The sequence below is a fragment of the Coturnix japonica genome, chromosome 24 (genome assembly GCF_054131305.1).
Source record: "Coturnix japonica strain WE chromosome 24, WE-NBRP24, whole genome shotgun sequence".
NCBI lineage: Eukaryota > Metazoa > Chordata > Aves > Galliformes > Phasianidae > Coturnix > Coturnix japonica.
The window spans coordinates 7488754-7513720 of record NC_140686.1 but is presented as its reverse complement, the minus strand read 5'-3'; the positions used below and the strand labels follow the sequence as shown (position 1 = coordinate 7513720).

General features: G+C 46.4%; 4 pseudogenes across 3 annotated transcripts; 2 read left to right on the top strand and 2 right to left on the bottom strand.

Annotated features, from left to right (window-relative positions):
• Positions 1–3315: 3315 nt before the first annotated feature.
• Positions 3316–4441, top strand: LOC107324978 (feather keratin Cos1-2 pseudogene; annotated as a pseudogene). Its single transcript, XR_014937094.1, has 2 exons — positions 3316–3336; positions 3708–4441. The product of XR_014937094.1 is annotated as a feather keratin Cos1-2 pseudogene (transcript).
• Positions 4442–12685: 8244 nt separating this feature from the next.
• Positions 12686–13824, top strand: LOC107324973 (feather keratin Cos1-2 pseudogene; annotated as a pseudogene). Its single transcript, XR_014937136.1, has 2 exons — positions 12686–12713; positions 13067–13824. The product of XR_014937136.1 is annotated as a feather keratin Cos1-2 pseudogene (transcript).
• Positions 13825–16633: 2809 nt separating this feature from the next.
• On the bottom strand, positions 16634–18705 carry LOC146757239 (feather keratin Cos1-1/Cos1-3/Cos2-1 pseudogene; annotated as a pseudogene).
• Positions 18706–18783: 78 nt separating this feature from the next.
• LOC146757238 (feather keratin Cos1-2 pseudogene) lies at positions 18784–23729 on the bottom strand (annotated as a pseudogene). The gene is made up of 2 exons (XR_014937135.1): positions 23554–23729; positions 18784–23182 (listed from the first exon to the last, which is right to left on the bottom strand). The product of XR_014937135.1 is annotated as a feather keratin Cos1-2 pseudogene (transcript).
• Positions 23730–24967: the final 1238 nt, after the last annotated feature.

The window sequence follows — 24967 nt, the reverse complement described above, 5'->3', positions numbered from 1 at the left end:
TATCTTATATGATGGAACTCTTTCTGTCATTATACCTACCAGCCCACAGTACTGCTGGGCATTGTGCACTCCGGCTGTTTTCCTTTATGCAGCTTCTCAGGATAACATGGCTTCTCAAGCCCTAAATGCAAAGCCCTACAGAGCAGACTCATCTAGACAAGATCAGTGACTTCTATGTCTTCTGAAAGGCTCTCAATATACTTTCCATCTCTTTGCAGTCTCTCTGGTTACCATACAACACAATGAGCTCATTTAGGACATTGTCTTCAAATGAAATTTCCCCAGAATTCCTGCTGAAAGGGTTTGTTGGCTAAGTATACTATGTGACATATTTCTGAATGTGCCACCCACTTTTGTGCACTTGCCAGTACTGGGTCTGGCAGGGATACAATCCTCTGGCTGAGGAGAGTGTATGCCCATTGGCATGAGACAGGGGAAATGATGAAATGGCTGAAATACTGTATGCTGCCTTTTCCTCAGTTCTCATGGGTGAGGCTTGTTCTCAGGCCTGCATGAGAGGCTCTCCACAGAATTTTAGGGAGTGAAAAAACATTGCCTGTAAGGGAAGAAAACCTTATGGAACTTTTGTTCCACTTGGTCACACTTGTGTCCATAAGATGGGTGGGATGCATCCTTGGGTATTTGATCAGGTGATGCCATTGTCTTTCATCTCTCAAAGGTCATGAAGGTTGACGGGTGGCCCTCCTAGATAGGAAAAACAAACAAACAAACAAAAGAACCCCCTGCTCCCCCCAAGAAAAAAACCACATATCTTCAGAAGGGGGAAGAACAACAAGGTAGCTGAAAAACTAGATGATCTGCTGGGCTCTAACTGGCATGACCAGCTATTCAGAGTACAGCTAGGGAATGGTTACTATGAAAATGTCTTTCAGAGATCAGTGCTTAATAGTATTTAATGTTTCCAGTAATGGCCTGATGATGGGATAGTGTGTAATTGTGGCATGTGTGTGGAGAACCCACAGCTGGGAAGAGCAGTCAGGACACTGTAGGGCAGGGCTGCTAGTCATAGGGACCTGGACAGGTTGGAGAAACACCCTGATGGGAATCACAGGTCATTCAACAAGAGCAGGAGCAGGGCCGTGCATCTGGGGTGGAATAATGACAGGAAAGCATAATAGCTGCAGGCTGTCTTCCACAAAAGCAGCTCAGAAGAAAACAAGTACAGGCTATGCATGCCAGGCCTCCTCATACTGTGTGCACAGAAATGGTGCTAGAACCAGAACACCTCTCTGAGGGTGTGATGCAGGAGCTGAGACAGCCCCTTTGGCTTCCCTGGGCCCACAGAATTCTCACTTCATGGAGTGTGAGCTTGGGCTCATAGCCCCAGGCTGAGCTTGTGGAGTGTCAGCTGGGCCACAAGTGGTGGCTCGTTGGGGTGCGGGCAGACTGTAATATGATCTGACTTTTAATTTATCCTTTTAAAGGCAATCAAATATGTTGACATATTTTGCATCTTTTCAAATAAAACTGCTATTGCTTTCTCAGATTTTTTTTTTTTATTTTTTTTTTCTCTGCTCTCCTGTGAGACTCTGCCTTTTGGGTCACACTACTTCTCTGTTCTATGTCCCTGATGGAGGAACTGGAGCAGCTGTAATCACTGCATCCAGTGCAGCTCAGATTCTATTCTTAAATTTTACTTTTTCCTGCATTATTTCTTTCTAACTCACTACAGAGAATGACAACTAGATTTAGCTGTCAGTGTCCCTGTTTGTTGCAGCAAAGTTGGACAAGTTGATTTTTAAAGGTTCATTCCAACTCAAACGATTCTGTGATTCTAAGAAAGTGTGCCTTCACTCGTGCAGATAGAGTAACTGGCCTTATACAAGCGTATCCAGTGCCATGAGATGATGAGGTACAAAAACTGTGGTTGGGAAGGGCATGCTGACATTGGTAGAGACAATTCCCAGTATTGTGGTTAAAAGCGTGGGGAAGTGGGGACAGAGATGGTGAAGGCTCTTCTGGGTGCTGCCGGGGGCTGGCTGTAGGCTCTGCTCTCCTGATGGGGGGACAAATCAGCACCCACAAGCATTTGTGCAAATCCATCACACAAAAGACACGAGCATATGCTAGTGGCCTTGTATGTGTTAATGACATTGTGTGGTACTCAGAGAGACGTGGAAACATGTACAGAGAGATCTGACGAGGACTCTGGAGACACTGATGCTGACAAGACATGTTTGCTTTATTGGGCCTTCTGTTCAAGACTTGAGAAGCCTGTTAGTTATCCTGAGGAGCTGCAGAGAGGGAATCTACTGCAGGGTGCTAATAGTCACCAGTGCTTTGACCTAATGGTTGTAATGACAGAAATGAGCTTCCATCACTGAAAGAAAAATACGTACAAGTTTTTTTTCAGTTGTTCACTCAGAAAATAAGACACAAAAATATGGAAAGGAAGAAGGAGCTCTCTATGGAAAGACTTATACAGTAAAACCTGGGGAAAATTCACCTGATTTTGTATTATTCTGCACAAAATTGGCAATCCTATCACATGAAGGGATAGAAGATTAACTTGCTGACCATATAGTTCTTCTTTCTAACTGGAACAGCCCTTTTGTTCCACTATCTGCTGTTAGGCCTTTCTTTTGAGATCTGGAATTACACTGCACTACTATTTGCCCCATATCAAGATCCCTGAGAGAAAACAGGAGGAGACAAAACAGGGCAGCAGAATTTTCCAGAGAGCAGTACCAAGTGGGATAGGGTCTCACGCAGGAGATGGTACCTCTCTTGCCAGAAGGTCTCCTAAAAACCCCTATGGAATGACCCTGGCTGACATCACTTGCCTTTGCCGGACTCTACTATCACATGAGCAGAGTTTGTTGATGACAGTGGTGTTTGTTGCATGGAAATGCTTCAAACTCCCTTCATGCCATTCAAAAGATGACTTCAATGTGGAATGGGCATGACATAAAGCTGGAAATGAGAAACAACTGCAAAGGATGACAATGTATGGTCTATACTATTATCTGGGATCACCATTTGACTTTGCTGGACTCTTCCAACATGGAAGCTGAATCTTTTGCCTAAATTAATATTCATTACCTGAAAGTGATTGGGCCTCTCTTCCTGCAACTCAGAAGATGCCTTCAGCCAGGAATGGACATAGTAAAACTGGAAATGAAATTAAGCAGTGCAGTAAGTCAACAATCAGTCTATGTCATTAACTGGGATGTTTTTCATTCAAGAGGAGCTTCTCAGAAAATAGTCAATGCTATAAGTGATGACTTCAGAGCTTGGGAAGCTCACATGCACTATAAAAGACAGCCCAGCTCGTCCCTCCCTCATCCACCACTCTTGCCTTCTCTTTGGAACCAGGTGAGTGTGAAGATCCTTCTTTTATGCCTCATTCTGCCAAGGAAGGTCACACAGTAGTGGATGTCACAGCTGATATCAGTCTGTTCCATGCCAAATCGTAGGACTGTTGTCAGGGGGAAGGGAAGTAAGGTGAAGGCTTGTCATGGAAGGAATATGGGTCTGTGAGAATTTAGCTTACAAACTAGAGTAGAGAAATGAGCTGAATAGGTACTTTTGGCTCAGTCTGAGCTATGGCAGGATGAGACCAAGACAACCTTAACTATCCCTGCACAGTCTGCAGACTGCAGCAGTTCATGGCTCCTTCATAGTGTGGTGACATTCATCTCCTCATATATCCCCATGTTCTGCTTCCTCCCTGCCTGCTCTTCTAGGTGCAACTTCAGCTCCAAGACATGTCCTGCTGTGACCAGTGCCAGCCATGCCAGCCCTGTGGCCCAACACCTCTGGCCAGCAGCTGCAATGAGCCCTGTGTCAGACAGTGCCAGCCCTCCACCATTGTCATCCAGCCCTCTCCTGTGGTGGTGACCCTGCCCGGACCCATCCTCAGCTCCTTCCCACAGAACACCGCTGTGGGATCCTCCACCTCTGCTGCTGTTGGCAGCATCCTCAGCTGTGAGGGAGTTCCCATCTCCTCAGGGGGCCTTGACCTCTCCTGCATTTCCAACCGCTACTGTGGCAGAAGATGCCCCTGCTAAAGGTGCCAGACACTGACCCAGACAAGGACACCCAGGAAATCAGATTGTGGCGCTGGATAGAAGAAGGAGCGTGCTGCTGTTTTTGCCCTGCAAGACAGACACATACAAGACAGCCTGGCTTCATGGACAGGATGGAGAAAGTCTACTGATACTCTCTTTCAGTCTCTCTTCCTATCTGATAGCTTTGCTGTTTTTCCCCTCTCAGATCCCTGTTATTACCCCTCAAAACCAGACTTCAGTGACCTGCCTGCTTCTCTTTATCTCTTGGCCAATAAGTGTTGGCCCTGTGGCAACACTGCCATAGGAAAGGGGAACAGATTCTTGCCTGTTCCTGCTCTCCCCACACTTGTTGTATGTACTTGGAGTGACATCCTTTCTGTCTTCAGACTCATTAAACATTTGCTGCATTCTTTGGTGTGTCCTTCTGTGTTATTTTTGTTTGTTTATTTGTTTGGTTTTTTTTCTATCTGCATAGCAGTGACAAACAGAGAAAACTACGGCTTTTAGGAGGAGTTAGCTAGGGAGGCTTCATCAAAGCTCTAAATACTCAAGGCCAGTGCATGCTGCAGAGATTTCATCTTTCATACACCCTCTTTCAAGGCAAAAGAAGTCACCTCTGGTTACTCTGTAACAAATGGCTGTTCATCCTTGCCTTGATGTACCTCTGCTTAAACATATCCCCTAGAGCCTGGAGCACATCATGTGATGGCAATCTTTACCAATGGCAATCTGTATCTGGCCTGGCCTTCTGCTGTCCTTTTGGCTTGGTCAGGCTCCCTGTTGGTCCACTGCAGTGACTTGGTGGGGACTTCAGAAAGGCCATTCCTGGATCTGGACTTGGTCTGGATGCTAGCTCTCACTCCAACTGAGAGACTTCCTTCACATAACACATGTTGTGCCTGCCTTAAGGCAATTACCAATATCAGCTGATATGTCCAGTCGATATATAGGAGGGAAGGGAAGCCATCCAGAGGGACCTAGGCAGGCTGGAGAAGTAGGCCCGTATGAACCTAATGAGGTCCAACAGGGTCAAGTACAAGGTGTTGCATTTGGGCCAGGGCAATTCTGAGTACTTAGGCAGACCAGGTGAAGAACCCCTTGAGAGTAGCCCCATGGAGAAGGACTCAGAGGTCCTGGTGGACAAGAAGCTGGACTTGAGCCAGCAGTGTGCATTTGCAGCCCAAAAGGCCAACTATATCCTGGGCTGTATTAAAAGAGGAGTGGCCAGCAGGGAGAGTGAGGTGATTGTCCCCCTCGACTCAGCTCTCGTGAGGCCTCATCTGGAGTACTGTGTCCAGGCCTGGGGCCTGCAGTACAGGAAGGATATGGAGCTCTTGCAGTGGGTCCAGAAGAGGCCACTAAGATGATCAGAGGGTTGGAGCAATTCTCCTATGGAGAAACACTGAGGGAAGTGGGCTTGTTTAGCTTGGAGAAGAGAAAGCTCTGGGGAGACCTCATTGTGGTCTTTCAGTACTTGAAGGACACATATAAAAAGGAGGGGGAATGGCTATCTATGAGGCTGGGTAGTGGTAGGACAAGGGGGAATGGTTTTAAACTGAGAAACGGCAAGTTTAGGTTAGATATTAGGATTAGATATTATTATTACTCAGAGGGTGGTGACACACTGGAACAGGTTGCTCAAGGAGGTTGTGGATGCCCCTTCCCTGGATGAATTCAAGGCCAGGCTGGATGTGGCTCTGGGAAGCCTGGTCTGGAGGTTGGTGACTCTGCCCATGGCAGGGAGGTTGAAACTAAATGATTTCTGAGGGCCTTTCCAACCCAGGCTATGATTCTGTGATTCTATGATTCTATGATACCAGTAGGTGCTTCCGGGCTGGTATTACCTGTTATTTAAAGGTGAGATCTGTGATGGATTAACAGACTCACATTTTTGTTGTTCACCCTTCTGTTGATAATGGCAAAATCCTCCTAGAGAATAAATTAGATTACTGATATCATCTTTCCTATTTCCATGCCTGCAGAGTATGTTAATTGATGAGAAAAACGCATCTTATTTTCTCTGAATCACATAGCATCACAGAATCATTGGATATCCTGATATAGAATTGACCCACAAAGGTCAATGATTTCACCTGAAGTCTCAGCACACGGTTAATGCAAAATTAAACCCCATGTCAGAGGGCATAATCCAAATACTTCTTGAAATCTAGTAGGCTTGGCACTGTGTCTACTTCACAGGAGAGCCTGTTCCAGTGCATAAACAATTTGAGTGTCAACTGCAAAACAAATTTTAGCAAATATTGCAAGAAAGCTGTTCAGAAAATGAAAATGACAGTGACACATGAGGCAGAAGTGGAGAACACCTTCTGCTGAGTGAAAGGAGAGGTAACAGGGAGAACTGCATGATGCTGATGTCAGAAATTAACATGAAAAGACAAGTACTTTGGATGATGAGGATGGAAACCATAAATTCAACGGTTTAAACTGGCACTGCCTCAGAAGAAGCATAAAATCATAGTACAAACAGAAACTGATGTTCCTGCTACCCAGTCTGTGCCGATACAACAAGAAAAACATTGAGTTCAGATGCTGGTCACTTTCCCTTTGACAAAGGTCAGGCCATCAGGATTAAGAAAGATGTGGAGCAGATAATCACAAGTGCCACCTGGAATGGTTTGTTTAGCCCAAGAGAAGGAATTCAGTCACAAGTGCCCTGTTTTTTTCTGCCGTGGCTTTATGATTTCAAAATGAGATGTCAGAGTGAGGTTTCATAGTTGAATAAGAGCAGCAACAAGCTTTAAGCAGAATGTCTTTACCTAGCTTATGTGGCTCTTTTCATGGCCTCTGCTGATCACTGCTGGTATCAATCTCTCCATTCTGTCTCCCTCACTTCTTCCACAGACACAGGTGTAGAAATATTAGACCATCCTTCTCCAGTTATCAATTCAGCTATTATTCATGACAGTTCTGGAAGTGAGCTACAAATTACAGTCTCTAAAGTACAGTATATTTTCTTGTTCCTGACTTTTTCTTTTGTACCAATTTCCAGTAATGAAGTCAGATTAATATTCTGTGGCAGAATTCTGTCTTGCAGTGCAAGACAAAGGAATGCTTTCTGTTCCTGTCCTTCTCCTTGTTGATGGAACAGATGAACACACACACGCACAAGCAAACACAGATTTGAGGTGGGGCAGGAGCATAGGCCAAAGTAAGGATGTGAGAGATTAAGCCTGTATAGAAGGCAGATCTACACAGAACAACCTCTACACAGAACTGCCTTTCCTACAGAGTTTTGTGTTCTTCCAAGCCTCCCTAGTGCTTCTGAGGAGGTTTTTCCATCATCCTTTGAGGAAAATAATATGTGCTGTATGATGAGTGGGAAGTGTAATTGGGGCCATGGCTAGTCCTGGCTCCATCTCTTCAGGCTCAGAGCATTAAGGCAACAGGGCTGAGGGAGTCCAAAGAGAAGAACAGCAAGAACAGCAGAAAATGTGTGGGTGATCATATTTCCTGGAGCAGTGCATGCATTTGAGGAAGCAGGGATTTTAAGTGGTTTGGCAACAGTAGCAGAGGATCACTCTGGGGAACTTAGAAAAATGATCTGTAATGCCTCCAAAGGAGAAATTTCATCTGACAAATACCAAACCATTTTGTCTAGGCATGGTTTTTTTTTACGGGAAAGTTTTCAAAGAAAGGGGTGTGTGTGTTTTTCCCTGTGGAGTAATAGAAAATGATACTGGAATTCCCCTGATTTCCCTCGGGCTCTGGAATCCCACAGAAAAATCTGCAGTTAATCCAAGCCTGAATGAAGGGCTGCTCCTGGGAAATCTCTCATGTGAGGTGGCATTTGGGAAATGATTCCCTGGATGATTTTGGGTGGTGATACAGTTGGGGTTGCCACAGAATGTTTCCAGTGTCACTTGTGTTTTGTTGAAGCCATTGGCCTGAGTCACTGTCATCAAATTTCTCCTACTAGTCTCTCTAGGCATTCCCTTCTCTCCCAATTGCTGCATCCACTGAGAAAGAGCCCTGTGAATCTAACAGCTATTTCATCCCAAGGAGCCAGCAGAGTCTCATAGAATTGTTCTTTTACCTGTTTCAGGAGCCAGGATGACATAATGAAAAGGGACGAGTCCCTAGAAGCTGCGAAAAGGAATCAAGAAATGACTAGGGACTCTGGCTCAGCTTCAGTTTCCTGTACTGGTCACACTGGACAACAGTGAATGAGTCTTCTGCAGCCAATGATTCATTCCTGGACCTAAAATTCCGTGACTTTTCAATTCCAGCACTCAGAAAAAGAGTTCAGTTGGGAACAGGTGTAGCAAAAGCAAGAAAATGAAAAGGCAGTGTAAGTGGAAACAGCCACACTGCCCATATCATTAGCTGGGATGTTTTCCATTCATTATGAATACTACAGGGAATAATCACTTCTGTGTATGATACCCCCCAGGCCTAGGGCTGTTCAGGGCCAACATATTTTTTAGAAGTATCTGAAGTGTTTGAATGAAACCAAGAAATCCTCTTGCCTCTCTGTGACATGCTCTGCAATAACCAGTGCCTGTCATGCCTATCCTATTGTATGACCTCACCAGCCAACAACCACAAGTAACCCTGTGTCAGACAGGGTAAAAACCATACTGTCATCATCAATCCTCTTCCCATGACAGTGGCCCAGCTTGGCCCCATCCTCAGCTCTTACCTGCAGAACACAGTTGTTGTACACTCTCTCTCTGCTGCAATTAGCAGCATCCACAACTGTGATGGGGTCTCTATCACCTCTGGGTGCATTGATCTCTCCTGCATTTTCAGACATTACTATGGTAGAAAGTGTTTCCCATGCTTTATGCTATGCTCCCCATCTTCTACTCCTTTCTCTTTTCCTTATATTCCCTTCTTCTGGGTGTACAATTCCCTTCAGCCAACCAGAGCAATATGCTGTCCTCTCTCACTCAATGGGGCTGACAGAAGGATGTGCTATAGGATCTTCACTATGGTGGGCAAAGATTTTAGGCAGCTCTGGTGCTGCCTGCACAACAGTTCCACTTGGAAGAAAACTCATTTCTCTCTTCAGAGTCACTAACGTTTCCTGCATCCCAGCCTCTGCCTCCATGTGATCCTTTTCATGGTGGTCTCAATTTGCTAGGAATGAAGGGCAGCCCTGGACTGCACATAATAAAGTGAGGACTTACTGGAGCCTTTAATCGTGTGGAAAGCACTTGACACTGTCCTCAAGATATCCTTGTCTCTAAATTGAAGAGACATGGATTTAACAAATGGCCCTCTGAATGAATAAGTAATTGCCAGGATGGTCATACTGAGAAATTTGCGGTCAATGGTTTGATGTCCAGCTGGAGAACAGTGACAAATAGCATACTCCAGTTTTCCATACTGGGACCAGTAGTATTTAACACCTTATTTATTACACAGTAATAGAAATGAGTGCACTCTCAGCATATTTTCAGGCAACACCGAGTTGTTTTGTGCAGCTGACATTCTGGAGGTAAGGGATGCTATCTAGAAGAAGCTTGACAGGCTTCAGAGGTTGGCCCATGCAAGCCTCATAAAAATCAAGAAGACCATATGTAATGTAGGTGGTGGCCATTCTAAGAACAAATATAGGCTGGGCAGACAAATGGATAGAGGGCAGCACTGCGGAGAAGAGCTTAAAGATATTGGTTGTTGAAAAACTTCACATGATCCATCAGTGTTCTTCCAGTCCAGAAAGACAGCAGTGCCCTGGGCTGCATCAAAACCTGCATGATCAGCTGTTCAAGAGAGGGGATTCTCCCAGTCTACTCCTCTCACAGGAGACCCTACTAAGAACAATGTGTTCAGCTCTGTGATCATCAACACAAGAACAACGTGGACCTGTGGGAGCAAGTCCAGAGGAGGGCCATAATTATGATTTCACATGGCTAGAGCACCACTGCTGTGAAGAGAGGCTGAGAGTTGAGGTTGTACACTCTAGAGAAGAGAGGGTTCAAGGGAGATATCTTTGCAACATTCCGGTACCTAAAGGGTACAAGAAAACAGAAGAGGGGCTCTATATCAGGAAGCACAGCAATGGGACACGGGCTAAGAGCTTTTATCTAGGAAAGTATAGGTTATATTAGATATTCAGAATAACTTAAAAGAATGGGGAGGCACTGGAACAGGTTACCTAGGGAAACTGTGAAAACCCCATTCCTAGCAAGGTTCAGGGTCAGCTGTACAGGGCTTTGAGAAACATGGTCCTTCCAACACAAGGCATTTTATGATTCTGTGATCACATTAGCAATTTCAATGATGGTCACCAGACCTAGATAAAAGTCCGTATTTGTTATATCCAAAGATACACACACAAAGACTTCTGCAAAGGTTACTTGACAATTCCCCTGCTTTAGACAGGTGAGACAGTCTCATTTTCTCTGAGGTTTTGGTGATCAATCTGAGGTAATACTTAGGTATACACTGCAATATTACACACCAACAGACAAAAGCTAACATTACTAGAAATGCAGCTATGACTTTCTTAATCCATAATCTTAAGCAGCCAAGAAGTCAGCCTCCTTGAAACCCAGAAGTATTGCCTTTTTGAACCCCATGCAATATTTTTGTCTATTTCCATATTTCTCCCAAATCTATAGAAATCCTACTACTTCACTCTACATAGAAGCAACACTTAATGTTAATTGCTTCAAAACCTCCTTCTTTTGCCAAATTTGATGCCAAATTCTGTGTTCACATGTTCTGGAAAATGAGAACAAGCCCATTAATTGGTCTTATTAGCAATTTGAAATGCCTGCTGGATGAATTTATGAAACACATTCTGATCCCATGAGTTTCTTGGTACACTTCCTAAAGTCAACAGAACTGTGTCGTGGTTTTATGATTTTTGTTATCAGTATTCTACAACATAATGTCATGTAGTGCACTGGTAGTTAAAGAGTTCATGCTGCAGTTCCGTGGATTGTTGATAGTTCCAGGTACTCTTTGCAGAAGAGAAGAATAACTGCATCTCCTGGAAGACTTCGCTGTTCCATTTTCCACTTGGAGGGAAAGGTAAAACTGCTTGGGAGTCATGAGATTGTCCCTTCTTCTTCCACTTGTCTCTTTGGTGTGTCCCCATGCAGCTTCCCCTCTAAACCTCTTCAATATCTTTTTAGTACTCCTTTGGACATCACATAATAGTTTGCCTTTTTTGTATTGTGGCTCTCAAAACAGCATGCAGTGCTTAAGGTGAGGCAGCATCAATGCAGTGGCCAGTGGGACAATCATTTCCCTTGACTGTCTACCAATGATGTGCATGATGCACCCTAGGATACAGCTGGTCTTCCTGCTCGCCTGAGCACAAAGTTTTCTTGTGTTCAACTTGCTGTTGACTTAAACCCCCAAATTTCTTTTGGTAAAGCTGATCTCCAGTGTCTCATTCACCAGTCTGTATGTACAACCAGGGTGGTTGCCCCTTCCCAGGTGCTGAACCTGGCACCTGCTCTTGTTAAACTTCAATGTGGTTGGTGATTGCCCAGATCTCTAATTTGTCTAGATCTCTCTGCAAGGCCCTTCCAACCTTGATGGAGTCAACAGTTCCTTCCAATCTAGTATCATCAACCAACTTGGTCAAAGTACCTTCTAGTCCTACATCCAAGTCATTAATAGTGGGCCCACCTTTTCATAGTATCATCATAGTATCATAGTCTCGTGCGGGTTGGAAGGGACCTTAGAGACCTTTTGAATTTGACAAGATGCTTTTGGATAGCATTCCTTTCTTCTGCCACGTGAGCTGCATCACTTACCTTTGTAGTGTCCACAAACTTGCTGAGAACGTACTAGATCCCATCATATGTCATTGATTAAGATGTTTCAGACTACCAGGCCAAATATGAACCTCTAACTGGACACAGAATCATCAACACCACCACACTGGCTACAACCATGAAAACAGTTCTTCAACCACCAAATACTCCACCATTTGAACTCACATCTCTCTGACTTAGAGATAAAGATGTGCTAAAGGATGATGTCAAAAGCCTTGCACAAGTTCAGATAGATGACATCTCTTGCTTTCACTTTGTCCACAGATGTCATAACTCCATCACAGCGGGCTACTAGATAGGTCAGGCATGAACAACCTGTGAAACTGTGCTGGCCATCTCAGATCATCTTTCTTACTAAAACAGACCTTCTGTTACACCATTTGACACCAGGCCTTTCTTTTGAGATTTGGAAAAGACACTGCACAACGTCCTACCCCATACCAAGGTCACTGAGGCAAAACAGGATGAGAAAAAACAGGGCAGAAGAATTTTCCAGAGAGCTGTGTAGATAGGGACACACCCAGGGGCTGGTAAACTTCTTGCCAGAAGGGCCCCCAGAAACCACTAAGGAGTGACTCATTCTAACATCATTTGCGTTTGCTGGACTATTCTACCATGTGAGCTGAGTATGTTGCCCACACTGATGTCTGTTGTGCAGAAATGCCTGGGCTTCCCTTCGTGCCACTCAAAAGATGTCTTCAGTGAGGACTGGGCATGACCTAAAGCTGAAAATTAATCATAGCAGCACAGGGAGCCAGCACATGCCCCTTTCATCAGCTGGGATGTTTTGCATTCAAGAGCAGTTTGTCAGAAAATAAACATGTGATGAAGTGATGCCTCTGGTCAGCTTGGGTCCACTATAAAAAGGAGTCCAGCTCTTTGCTCCCTCATCCACTACTCTTGAATCCTCCTTCTTGGGAACGAGGTGAGTGTGAGGCTCCTTCTTTTCTCAATCTCCATCAGAAGGCCTGAGCTCAGTGGACCTTTTATTTGCTATCACCACTGTTCTGTGCAAAATCCCAGGACCACTTCTCATGCAAGAGGTTTGGCATGGAGGAAACCAGACCAGTATTGCAGGGGTTGGTGGGCTAGGATCTAAGAAGTAGCTGGATAGTTACTGGGTCACTCTTTCTGGGTCCTGGAAGGAAGAGGCCAGGAAGACCTTGACCACCCCTGCACAGCCTCCACCCCTGGCATTTCATGTGCATAGTTCCCTGATGGTGGAATGGCCAACTCCCCTTCACCCTCTACTTTCTTTGCCTGGCCCTCTCTCAACAGGTACACCTCTAACCCCCAAACATGTCCTGCTGTGATCAGTGCCAGCCATGCCAGCCCTGCGGCCCAACCCCTCTGGCCAGCAGCTGCAATGAGCCCTGTGTCAGGCAGTGCCAGCCCTCTACCATCGTCATCCAGCCCTCTCCTGTGGTGGTGACCCTGCCCGGACCCATCCTCAGCTCCTTCCCACAGAACACCGCTGTGGGATCCTCCACCTCCGCTGCTGTTGGCAGCATCCTCAGCTGTCAGGGAGTGCCCATCACCTCTGGGGGCTTAGACCTCTCCTGCATTTCCAACCGCTACTGTGGCAGAAGATGCCCCTGCTAAAGGTGCTGGACACTGAACCAGACAAGGACCCCCACGATCTCATGACATGGTGTTGGACAGAAGAACAGAATTTGTGCTGCTGCTTTCAGAGTAAATGACCATCTCTGGCTTATGCTGTCAGGACAGACAGAAGGGCCAGCCTGGCTTATGTGACTACATGGACAAAGTACCAATACTCTCTTCCACTCATTCTTTCTCTTTTCTTTGTTGTTTTCTGTTTACCCTCAGAACTAACACTGAAGGTCCCAGAAACCAGCTGAGTGGCCTAGTAGCCTCTCTGGTTTGATGAACTGTTAGATAGATTCCCTGTGGCATTCTGCCATGGGGAAAGGGCAACAGATCCTTATCTGCTCCTGCTGCACCCTGCACTCAGGGTCTTCACTTGACTGACATCATTTCTCTCTTTAGACTCATTAAATGTTCACTGCAACACTCATTGCATCCTTCTGTGGTTAATTCCTTCTTCATATTACTATGGTCTGGTGAGAAAACAATTACTTAGATAGAACTAGCATAGTCCATCACTTCCCTGGGCAATGGAATGTTGGGCACTCCGTAGACATTCATTCTTCAGTCAAGGCCATGTCTAGATCAGTCTTGCACCTGACTGCTGCTAACTCTTCCTTTCCAGGCCTTTTTGTGGCTCTTCAAGATAAGGTAGGCAGGTGCTTTTAAAGCCTTAAATGGAAGGCTTAATAGAGCAGATGTTGTCAGCATCAGTAGCTCCAGTGTCTTCAAGTCTCTCAGTACACCTTTCCTCTCTATGTAGTCTCTCTGAGTACCACACAATATCATTGACATATACAGGAATATAAGGATACACATCTGTCTTCTGTGTGCTGGATTTGTGCAAATGTCTGTGGGTGCAAATTTTTACATGATTCCATTCATATGTTCATGAGCTGGTGACTTTTCCTTTGTGTATGGTCAACAGATACAGAGTGGTGTGGTCAAATTGGCGTCCATAGACTGTAAAGCTACCACATTAGAAAAGGATAATTGGAAATAAGTGGAAAATACCCATATTGTAGGCTCACAGGAAAAAACTCCAAGAGGATCAATCTCCAGAAAGAGATCCTTCCCCCATGGCAGTCAACCCTAAAGTGGGGTCTAGGAGAGGTGAAGCCAGGCTCCACCCCTTCTGGTCACACAGGTGAATTGCCTTCACCTGTGCTCCTGCAGCTGTCTCAGTGCTTGCCTCAGCTGATCAATCAGAGGTTCAGGCTGTGATTCAACAGTTCCCATACACCTGTGGCCAGCTTTCTGGAGCTGTGGCAGTGCTGGCTGATCTGCGTGGTGGCTCATCCTGCTTTGACCTGTGTTGGGCACAGACAGCATACCACAGCTCAGCAATATTGTCAGCAGTATCCCATCCTGTTCTGTCCTGCTGCTCTCCTGCCTATCCTTCTTGCATCATGGTGGGTAGGGATGCTGTTTTCCCCTCCACCAAAGGAGCTTTCACAGCTCTTACCCAGCTCTCTGCACACTTGCCTACCCTGAGCAGCATTGTAGGATGAGAACAGCTTTCAGCAGACAAAGCCTGTGCAGGGATGCCCAGCACTTACATTCCAGTCCACATACCTCTAGCTTCTGCTATGCTTCTGCTTAGAATCCCTCAGCCCTGCTGCCTGGGTGCTCTGGCCATGATGAGATGGGTCAAGAACAGGCTATGGGCTTACATCCCCATCTACGATATAGTATATCCTATTCCCCAAAGGATTATTGGAAGAATCCCAGGTTCTCTAGGAAGTACTTATCTGTGCAGAGCTGCAGGAGTTCCCATGTGCATAATTCTCATACCATTCTCTTGGCCTTCTCTTCCACTCCATTGGGAGCTTGTGTGTACTAGACTATCTATGCATGTTCACCTGTTCCATCAACATGGAGAAAGACATATAAAATCCTTACAACAAAGCACTCTGTTGTGATTTGCCCTGCAGCCTAAGCTTAAAGTCCCATGTCCTGGAGAGCTTCAGCAGCCTTGACATCTGTACAGGAAAGTCTTTGCTGGTATTCTGTGGGCAGATAGTGACATTACAGATATTTCTCTGTAATGTGATGTATCCATCCTCATCTTTGATTCTTCTTCTTCCCCTCCTCCACTGTCAAGCACTGGATGTTCAGGTTTCAACCCAACTCTTTAATCTCTTCAGCTCTATTTATTCAAATAAAGGGAAAGTCTGCTGGGGCATACCCCTATAGGATCTCTCATAGTATTGGGCTACACAGCCCTCTTTTATCCCTGTGCCCTGACACTGGAGGGCCCTTTCCAATTTGCTGAAGTACTTGGGGTTCACATTATTCTCTGTTCATCTATCAGTGCTCACCCACCCCCAGCAGCTGCTCCCCTTTGTTTTCTTTGTTTATACATATATCATAATCTGGATTCAGAGTTTGTTGTTTCACCCAACTAGGACTATCTCTGTATCCTGTACATTCTAACAATCTCTCTTCTCTCCAGTAAACAAAATTTACTTGCAGATGCTAAGCTAGTGTGTGCTGCCATATTCTTGTAAGATAAGTCTGTTTAGCCAGATCCTTCTGACCAAAATATTTATTCTAACTTTTATCTTCTTTTGTAGGAACAGTAATCTTTACTTTGTTCTTTCCATATATTATTTGCAAGGACTCTTTATCCTTGTTTTTCCTTCACAGGGAAGGTTCGGGTTGGATACTAGGAAATAATTATTCTCAGGAAAGGTATAGAGTTATTGGAACAGGCTGTCAGGGGAAGTGATGGAGTTGCTGTCCCTGTAAGACCCCAAGAAAAAGATGCGCAGAGCCCAGCTCTCAGTAACCCAAGCCCCGCTACCCGCGCACGGGTGTCGAGCACTAGCAGCCCGGAGCAACCCCGAGTGACTGGAGCGAGGCGGATCTGGCTGAGAGGAGGCTCCACGGGCGGAGCAGATCTGGCGCTGGCGGGGGCAGAACGGCGGGATGCAGCAGTGCTAGGCGGGGCTGGCCGCGATGCTCCTGGGTGTGCGGGGCTGATGGGGGTTGTGGGGGCCAGCGCCAGCCTCGCCTCCGTTCCTCCGGCTTCTTTCAGATCTCGTGCCATTCTCTTCTTCCCTCCTGCTTCCAGCGATCCTTTCCTGCAGTACTCTATTCCTTTAAAAATTCCTCACTTCTGCCTCCTGTAAGCCCTTTCACTCTCATTCCATTCTCCTCCTGAAACCACATGTGACGTTTTTTGTTGGAGAAAAGGGATTTCCTGAGTTTCCTTCTTCTTTTCTTCTAGGCAGTGGCTGTAAACAGAGCCCAGGTGCAGAAGGAGCCATCGGCAGAGACCAGCGAGAGCACCGGTATCAGCATCACCTACTCACATCCCAACATATGAATACATCCACTGGTACCGTCAGCTCCCGGGCTGAGGCCCTACATTCCTCGTCAGCAACATTAAAAGCTCCAAGGAGATGCCAGAACAGGCGGGGCTGCTGTCGGTGTCGGCAGATCTCCATTCCAGCACCCTGTGACTCGCCTGGCCCTGACTCAAGGACGCGGTGGTGTATTAATGAGCGTTGTTTGCACGGGGAGAAGAGTCGGGGCTGTGGCTGGGCACTAACTGCTGTGGGAGGGGTGAGGGCACAGTGCCGTCCGGGACTGCAGGTGTCGCTGCCTCCAGGGCCGCCAGACTCCATACTGACCAGGGTGAACCTCCCTGAGTTCTTGAGAGAAATAAGCGCGCCACCCCACAGCAGCCACTGACGGAGGCCAACAGTGACATGTTTGAGGTGACCAAAATGGCATAAATAACAATACAAGCTGTGTTGGACACCAGAGGGATCTCCACACAGTTCTACTTGATCTTCCATCCTTTCCTCATTTCCCAGTACCACTTTCATGATAGCAGTAGGAGCCCTATTCCTAAGAGTCTACAGAGTGGCATCCCCCATGGCCTTCCACACAGTCATAGATTTTCCTGTGAGCAGAGCAGAGATTGTGTTCTCCATTTCCAATACCTGTGGAGGAAATTGTGAGCAGAAAGCACCACAAGGAAAAAGCCAATATCCTCATGCTTTGCAATAGCCAGCTGCAAGTTAAGGTGCACAAGTGAGGAGACTCTGCAGTGCATTTCAATTTCCTATTCTTCTGCAAATGGAAAATATTCTCCTTAAAAACTCACACCGATAAAGAGCAGAGCCATTCTAGCTGAGCTGTTTTGGAGGCCGTACACAGTGGAAAGTAATATCAAAAGCTCAAACTGAGATGCAGAAATCTTTAATGAATATATAAAGAGAAAAATGAGGTCATTCCAAGACGGGGCACAGTGCAGGATTTGCTGGACCTTATATTTCAGTTCGTGCAAGGCATATGCCTTCTTTTCTGACAGAGCATGAGCTGATTCTGAGGAGCCTCTCAGCTAAGATAAGCATAGGAAGGAAAATAAAAACAGAAAAAGCAGTAAAAGAGGCAGGAATGTGTATAGGTAGAGGAATAGAGGATAAGACATGAGTGAGATACTTAGAAAGTCCAGGCTTGCTCCATCCCCTTATTATTTTCTAGAGTAGCTGAGGATGGTCAGGTAATCTGGAAGCAGGGGCTTATAGATTCCTACTTGATTCAGAACCATGTTTGTGGTTTACGGATGAATTTCTCCAGGACAACGGCCAGCGCCTTTAGCAGGGGTTGGATCTTCTGCCACAGTAGCGGCTGCCGAAGCCAGACAGGTCAAAGCCCCCTGAGGTGATGGGCACACCTTCTGAGCTGAGGATGCTGCCAACAGCAGCGGAGGTGGAGGATCCCACAACAGTGTTCTGTGGGAAGGAGCTGAGGATGGGTCCAGGCAGGGTCACCACCACGGGAGAGGGCTCAATGACAATGGTGGAGTTCTGGCACTGCCTGACACAGGGCTCATTGCAGCTGCTGGCCAGAGGGGTTGGACCACAGGGCCGGCATGGCACACACTGGGTGTAGCAGGACATGTCTTGGGACTTGAGGTACACCTGGAGAGAGAGGTAGAGGGAAGTAAAGCATGAGGGTATGTGAGGGACAGCCTCAGTAGCCTCTCCCAAAGGAGCCAAGGCAGCTACTAAGGATGGCTGCATCAGGATGCCACATTCCTTTATTATGCCAGGGCCCTACAAAGAACAATGTGTCCCAGGGAGGCTCTCTCATTGACAATATATATCTAAAGCCATGTAATCTGTGTCACAAACACACTCTGCACAGACATTATCCCCTCTATAGTCTCCCATACCATGGAGCTCCATTATCTGATTAGATTCCTATTGAAGCAAAAGTCACACTTTTCAAGAGAGGAAGAGAGGGCTTCACACTTACCTGGTTCCCACTGAGAAAGCTGCAAGAGAAGTGGATAGGAGAGCTAGGAATCGGGCTGCCTTTTATGCTGATCCTTCACTGCTAACACCATTGATATAGCCCATAATTTTCTGACAAGCCAACCTTGAATACGTGCTATCCCTTCTCATTATGTGGGCTGTGTTTTGGTTTCTTGTAGTGCTACCTTTTCATTTCCAGATTTATGCCATGCCCATTCTGTAATGAAGGATTCTTTGAAGTACTGCAATGGAAGACCCAAAGATCTGTCATTCAGGATTGCATGGTGAGTCAGATGACTCAGTTCTATTGGTGAATAGGTCCAAAGCAAGCAAGTTGAGCCTGGTTTACTGCAGTGGGGCTGTGGGAAGTGCCATCCACAGGATAAGGTTCTGAAAGTATCAGCTGGATACCCAAGGTTTCCTGCACATTATTTTTCCCTGCTGCCACTTATTTTCGCCTTCCCGTATGAGTAGATAGAAAAGTATCCAGAGCTGAATCAAAAGAAGAGTGCCCAGCAAGGCAAGGGAGATGATTGTCAGCCCCATCTGGAGTATGGTATCCAGATATGCACCCCTAGATATACTCTTTCACTGAGTGGGTGGTGAATCATGCAATTGTAGAATCAACAAGGTTGGAAAAGACCCACAGGATCCCACAGTCTGACCATTCACCTTTCACCAACAGTTCTCACTAATCCACGTCCCTCAACACAATGTTAAAACATTCCTTGAACACCTCCAGGGTCAGTGACTTCACCACCACCCTGGGCAACCCATTCCAGTGCTTGACAACTCTCTAAGTGAAGTAGTATTTGCTAACGTGCAGCCTGAACCTCCCTTGGCACAGCTTGATGCCATTCCCTCCAGTCCTATCACCAGTTACACGAGAGAAGAGGCCAAATCCCAGCTCACAACAACCTCCCTTCAGGAAGTTATAGAGAGCAATAAGGTCTCCCCTGAGTCTCCTCTGGACTGAACAGTCCCAGCTCCTTCAGCCACTCCTCACAAGGCCTGCTCTCTAGACCCTTCACCAGCTTTGTTGCCCTTCTTTGAACATGCTCCAGGGCCTCAATGTTTTTCTTGCAGTGAGGGACCTAAAAATGGACAAAGTAGTAGAGGTACGGCCTCACCAGAGCTGAGTACAGGGTGAAAATTACTTCCCTTTTCCTGCTTGCAACACTTCTGATGCAAGACAGGATGCCACTGTCCTTCTTTGCCACCTGGGCACACTGAGCTGAGCATCAATCAATCCCCCCAGGTTCATTTCCTCTACACAGTCCTCCAGCCACTCTGCCCCAAGCCTGTAGCATTGCCTGGGGTTATTGTGGCCAAAGTGCAGGATCCAGCATTTGGTCTTGTTGAACCTCATTCCACTGGCTTCAGCCCAGCTCTCCAGCCTGTCCAGATCCCTCTGTAGGGCCTCGCTACCCCCAGGCAAATCAGTACTCCCAGCCAAGTTGGTGTCATCTGCAAATTTACTGAGGGTGCACTCAATGCCCTCATTCGGGTCATCAGTAAAGGTACTGAGGAGGATGGGCCCCAGCACTGACTCCTGGGGAACACCACTCATGACCAGTTGCGAGCTGGATTAACTCTGTTCACCACCACTCTCTGGGCCCAGCCCTCCAGCCAGCTCCTTACCCAGTCAAGAGTGTACCTGTCCAAACCACGGGCTGCCAGCTTCTGCAGAAGAATACTGTGGGAGACAGTGTCAAAGGCTTTGCTGAAGTCTAGGTAGACTACTACATCAGCAGGCTTTCTCTTATCCACCAGGAGGATCAAAAGATCATGGAAGGAGATCAGGTTGGCCAAGCAGGACCTGCTCTCTGTGAATCCATGCTGCCTAGGCCAGATCCCCCAGCTGTCCTGCATGGTTGCTATGTGATCTCTCTCAAGACAATCTGCTTCATAACCTTCCACGGCACTGATTTCAGTCTAGCAGGTCTGTAGTTCCCTGGATCCTCCTTACAACCCTTCTTGTAGATGGGAGTCACACTGGTAAACCTCCAGTCTTCTGGGACCTCACCAGTCACCAAGGAGTACTGATAGATGATGTATTGTGTTCAGTTTTGAGATCCTCACAACAAGACATCAAAGCTCTGGAACATTTCCAAAGAAGGGCAACAAAACTTGTGAGGGGTCTGGAGCACAAGTCTTATGAAGAGTGGTTCAGGGAGCTGGGATTGTTTAGCCTGGAGAAGAGAAGGATCAGGGGAGACCTCATTGCACTCTACAACTTCCTGAAGGGAGGTTGTGATGAGGAGGGGCTTGGCCTTTTCTAGTCCAACTGCCATGCTAAAGCACCTAAATCAGGCCAAACAGGAAAGCATCCGGGTGGGTTTTCAGTATCTCCCAAGAAGGAGATTCCAAAGGCTCTCTGGGCAGCTTGTTCTAGTGATCTGCTCTTTGATGTTTGAAGTAAAGATCTTTCCATGTTTGGATGGTGTTTCCTGTGTATGAGTCTGTGCCTGTTCCCACCTGTTTTGTCACTGGGCACCACTAAAAAGATACTGGCTCCTCTTGACACCTGCCCATTATATACCTATTAGCATTGATATGATCCCCTCCTAGTCTCCTCCAGGCTAAACAATCCCAGAACTCTCAGCCTTTCCTCTAAAGGAAGATGTTTCTGGCCCTATAAAAGATCAAAAAGGGTCAAAATATTGTCTTTGCTTCATCCAGAAATTATCTGAAGGGACTGGCTAGGTGCAACATGGCTGTTGTTTCTCTCTTAGTGGAAAATCCATCTCCTCCAAAGCAAAAACAGGCATGATCAGAAAAGGATGTGGGAGAAGGTCTTCAGACTCATTTGGTTACCAAGAAGAAAGAGGTGAGAGATGTTGATTAGAGGGTGAAGGGATCAGGCTGCCTTTAATGTAGACCTGCACTCCCTCAGGTCCAGGCATAGCTTTTATGGAAGTGACAATTTTCTGAGGTGCTTCTGATGAATGGAAAACAGACAATGACATGAGCTGTGTGGCTGCTTCCCTTAATACTGTTAATTCATTTTCTGTCTTATGCCTCATCCATTCCCTCATGGATGCTTCTTCTTTGTTATGGGACTGAGAGGCCTCAGTGTTTGTGAGCAAGGAATAAGTCAGTGATGGCAGAGGACTCAGCTCAAGTGCTGAGATGGATTCAGCTCAGGCAAGTGATGATGGCCCTGCATACACATTTGCTATGTCTTCCTCTTACCCTCCATCCCAACTCACTCCAGAGGTCTCATGTCATTGTATGTTCAGACAGATGGGTTGGACTGCTGGGTTTCAATTCTCTTCATCATCAAGTTGCCCTCTGGATAAGCTGCATAACTTCCTTGGGCTCCACTCACGGAGCTGCCCCTGCACATCTGCAAACTGTGTTGTCATCCCATCTGCAACTTTGTCCTGATTCTTTGTCCTGCAGTTTTGCCCTACCAGAAAGTCTCCAGAGTCTCCTCAGTCAGAAATCCTCTCCTGTGAGTGACATTCATGAGCATTCCCATTCACATGGTATTCTCAGGTGTCGAGGAGATATGTGTAAGGAGATACACAGCAAGGCAGGGACAATGGTAATTGGAGATGGAGGAACATCCTGGAATCTGTCTCCTTCCAGTCAGTGTGCTTAAAAAGTGATTGTCAGCAGTGTGCACAGAGCTCCAGTAAACTGAGTAGTGATGCAGTCTCCCTAACTAGTTTTCACCAAAGGCATCACATTCTCCTTTTGTAATCTCTATGATGGTGGGAAAAGAAAAACAAACACACAAACAAACAAAAAAAGCACCAACACAAAAGGAAACTCAGAGGGATGCAGAAGGTGTTTAATGAGTCTGAGAAATGATGTCACCCCAAGCAGAGAGCCTGTGTGCAGAGAGCAGCAGGAGCAGACAAGAAGCTGTTCCCCTTTCCTATGGCAGCATTGCCATAGAGACCTGTCTTCTAGCCCAGAGTTTTAGGGAGATGAGCAGGTCATTCACGATTCATTTTGGGGACACTAACAGAGATCTCTAATAAAAAAAGACAGAAATGATATTAGATAGGAAGAGTAAGTGGAAGAAAGAATCAGTGGATGTTCTCCATGTTGATGGAGGCTCCAGGTAGTCCTGTACAAGTCTATTATGCAAGGCAGCACCACAAAATTTGTTCTTCAGTCCAGTGCCATGTTCAGCCTCCATAGGCGTCCTTTTCTGGAGCAGTGTTCAGCTCCTTTAGCAGGGGTTGCACCTTCTGCCACAGTAGCGGTTGGAAATGCAGGAGAGGTCAAGGCCCCCTGAGGAGATGGGCACACCCTCAGAGCTGAGGATGCTGCCAACAGCAGCAGAGGTGGAGGATCCCACAGCGGTGTTCTGTGGGAAGGAGCTGAGGATGGGTCCGGGCAGGGTCACCACCACGGGAGAGGGCTGGATGACAATGGTGGAGGGCTGGCACTGCCTGACACAGGGCTCATTGCAGCTGCTGGCCAGAGGGGTTGGGCCACAGGGCCTGCATGGCTGGCACTGGTCACAGCAGGACATGTCTCAGGGATGGAGGTACACCTGGCAGAAGGGACAGGGAGGAAACAGAACATCAGAATGCATGAGGAACAGCCTATCATCATGCTGAGAGGGAAACAATGTACATGCAGTGCTGGGAGCTGAAGTCAGCTCAGGGATGTGCAAGGGATTCTTGGTCTCATCCTGACCGAGCACAATAAAAGCCACTGGGTCCTGTTCAGCTACAGCCTAGGCTGTAGCCCAGAAGCCACCTCCTTACAGGCCCAGCCTCACCCATGATGTACATTCACCCCACTTCCCTCTCACAGGATAAGCAGAGCCAGGCATGGAACAGAGCTAATAGCAGCTGAGAGTTCTACTACATTTAGAACTCTTTTCTGCAGAATGGAGAGAACAAGGAGCTTAACACTCACCTGATTCCCAAGAAGATGGAGGCAAGAGAAGTGAATGAGGCAGCAAGGAGCTCGACTGGCTTTTATAATGGACCCAAGCTGCCCCATTTCCAGAGGCATCCCTTACAGCAGTGATTATTTTCTGAGAAGGTCCTCATGAATGCAAAACATCCCAGCTAATGATATGGGCTGTGTGTTGGTTTCCTGTGCTGCTGTTTTTCACATCCGGATTTATGTCACTCCCGTTCCTCACTGAAGGCATCTGCTGAGAGGAAGGAAGAAAGACCCAAGTTTTGCCAGGCAGTATATGTCAGTGTGGGCAAAGCAGTCAGTTCACATGCTGAAAGAATCCAGCATAGGCTAATGATATCAGCATGCTTAGTAGGCCATTGAAGTGATACAGCTAAACACTTTCTGCTACATATACGCAGGTGCCTCTGGGTATAGGTGTTTGCATGATTCCACACATGTGCCTGAGTAGGTGAGTGTTTGTGTGACTTACATGTCCCACAGTCTCAAGCTGAACAACCTCAGAGCAAACCTGGCAGATGTGTTTCCCAGCAAAGTCACAGAAATGCAGATGTATGTATCTTTAGTCCTCTTTTTCTTTGTGACACCGGTTGTTGCAATATTGTTAGGCTTGCTAATACTCCTTGATGAATACCCCGGAGTTTGTTTACAAAACAGGAAGAATCTGAGCTTTTGTACCAAGTAGATTATAGTGACATACCTAACACCTTGAATTAAGTCGATAAGGGAAGTTCTACTTTGATTCAGCAAATATTGTGAATGCAGTTCTTGTGTGATCAAGACAAAGAGCACACCGAGCATTAGTGAAAATGGGGTTCAAGCAGTGAGCAGAGGAAGGAAAAATAGTGACTTCATCCAGAGGGCTGTAGGATCACCACCACAAAATGTCTGAACATGTATGATGGTGCAGATCCCTACGTTAATGGGAAGTATGGAATACCTATGTACTGTACAGGAAAATGTTTGCATATATAACATAAGCAAAGAATCTAAGCTGAGGATTTTTTGTGCAACATACACATGATATGTGGAGCTTATCCCCCACGCATCCGGCACAGAAAATAAGGAATGCCTGGCTTCTAGCACTCTGGTTTGATCGATGTGAGTTTCATGATTGACTGATTTACAGTATCACTACTGTCTGACCTGAACATCTCCTGGTACAGTTTTGTGCCATTCCCCCACATGTCCTGTCACCAGATAACAGGGAGAAAAGACTGGCACCTCCCTCTCTGCTTTCACTCTTCGAGAAGTTGAAGAGAGTAATGAGGCCACTTCAAAGCTTTACAACACACATGTCCTCAAACTCTCCTCAAAGGATATGCCTTCCAGCCACCCTATCAGCTCTGCTGCCTGCCTCTGGCCGCATTAAACATCTCAACAAACTTGCTGTGTTTTGGAGCCC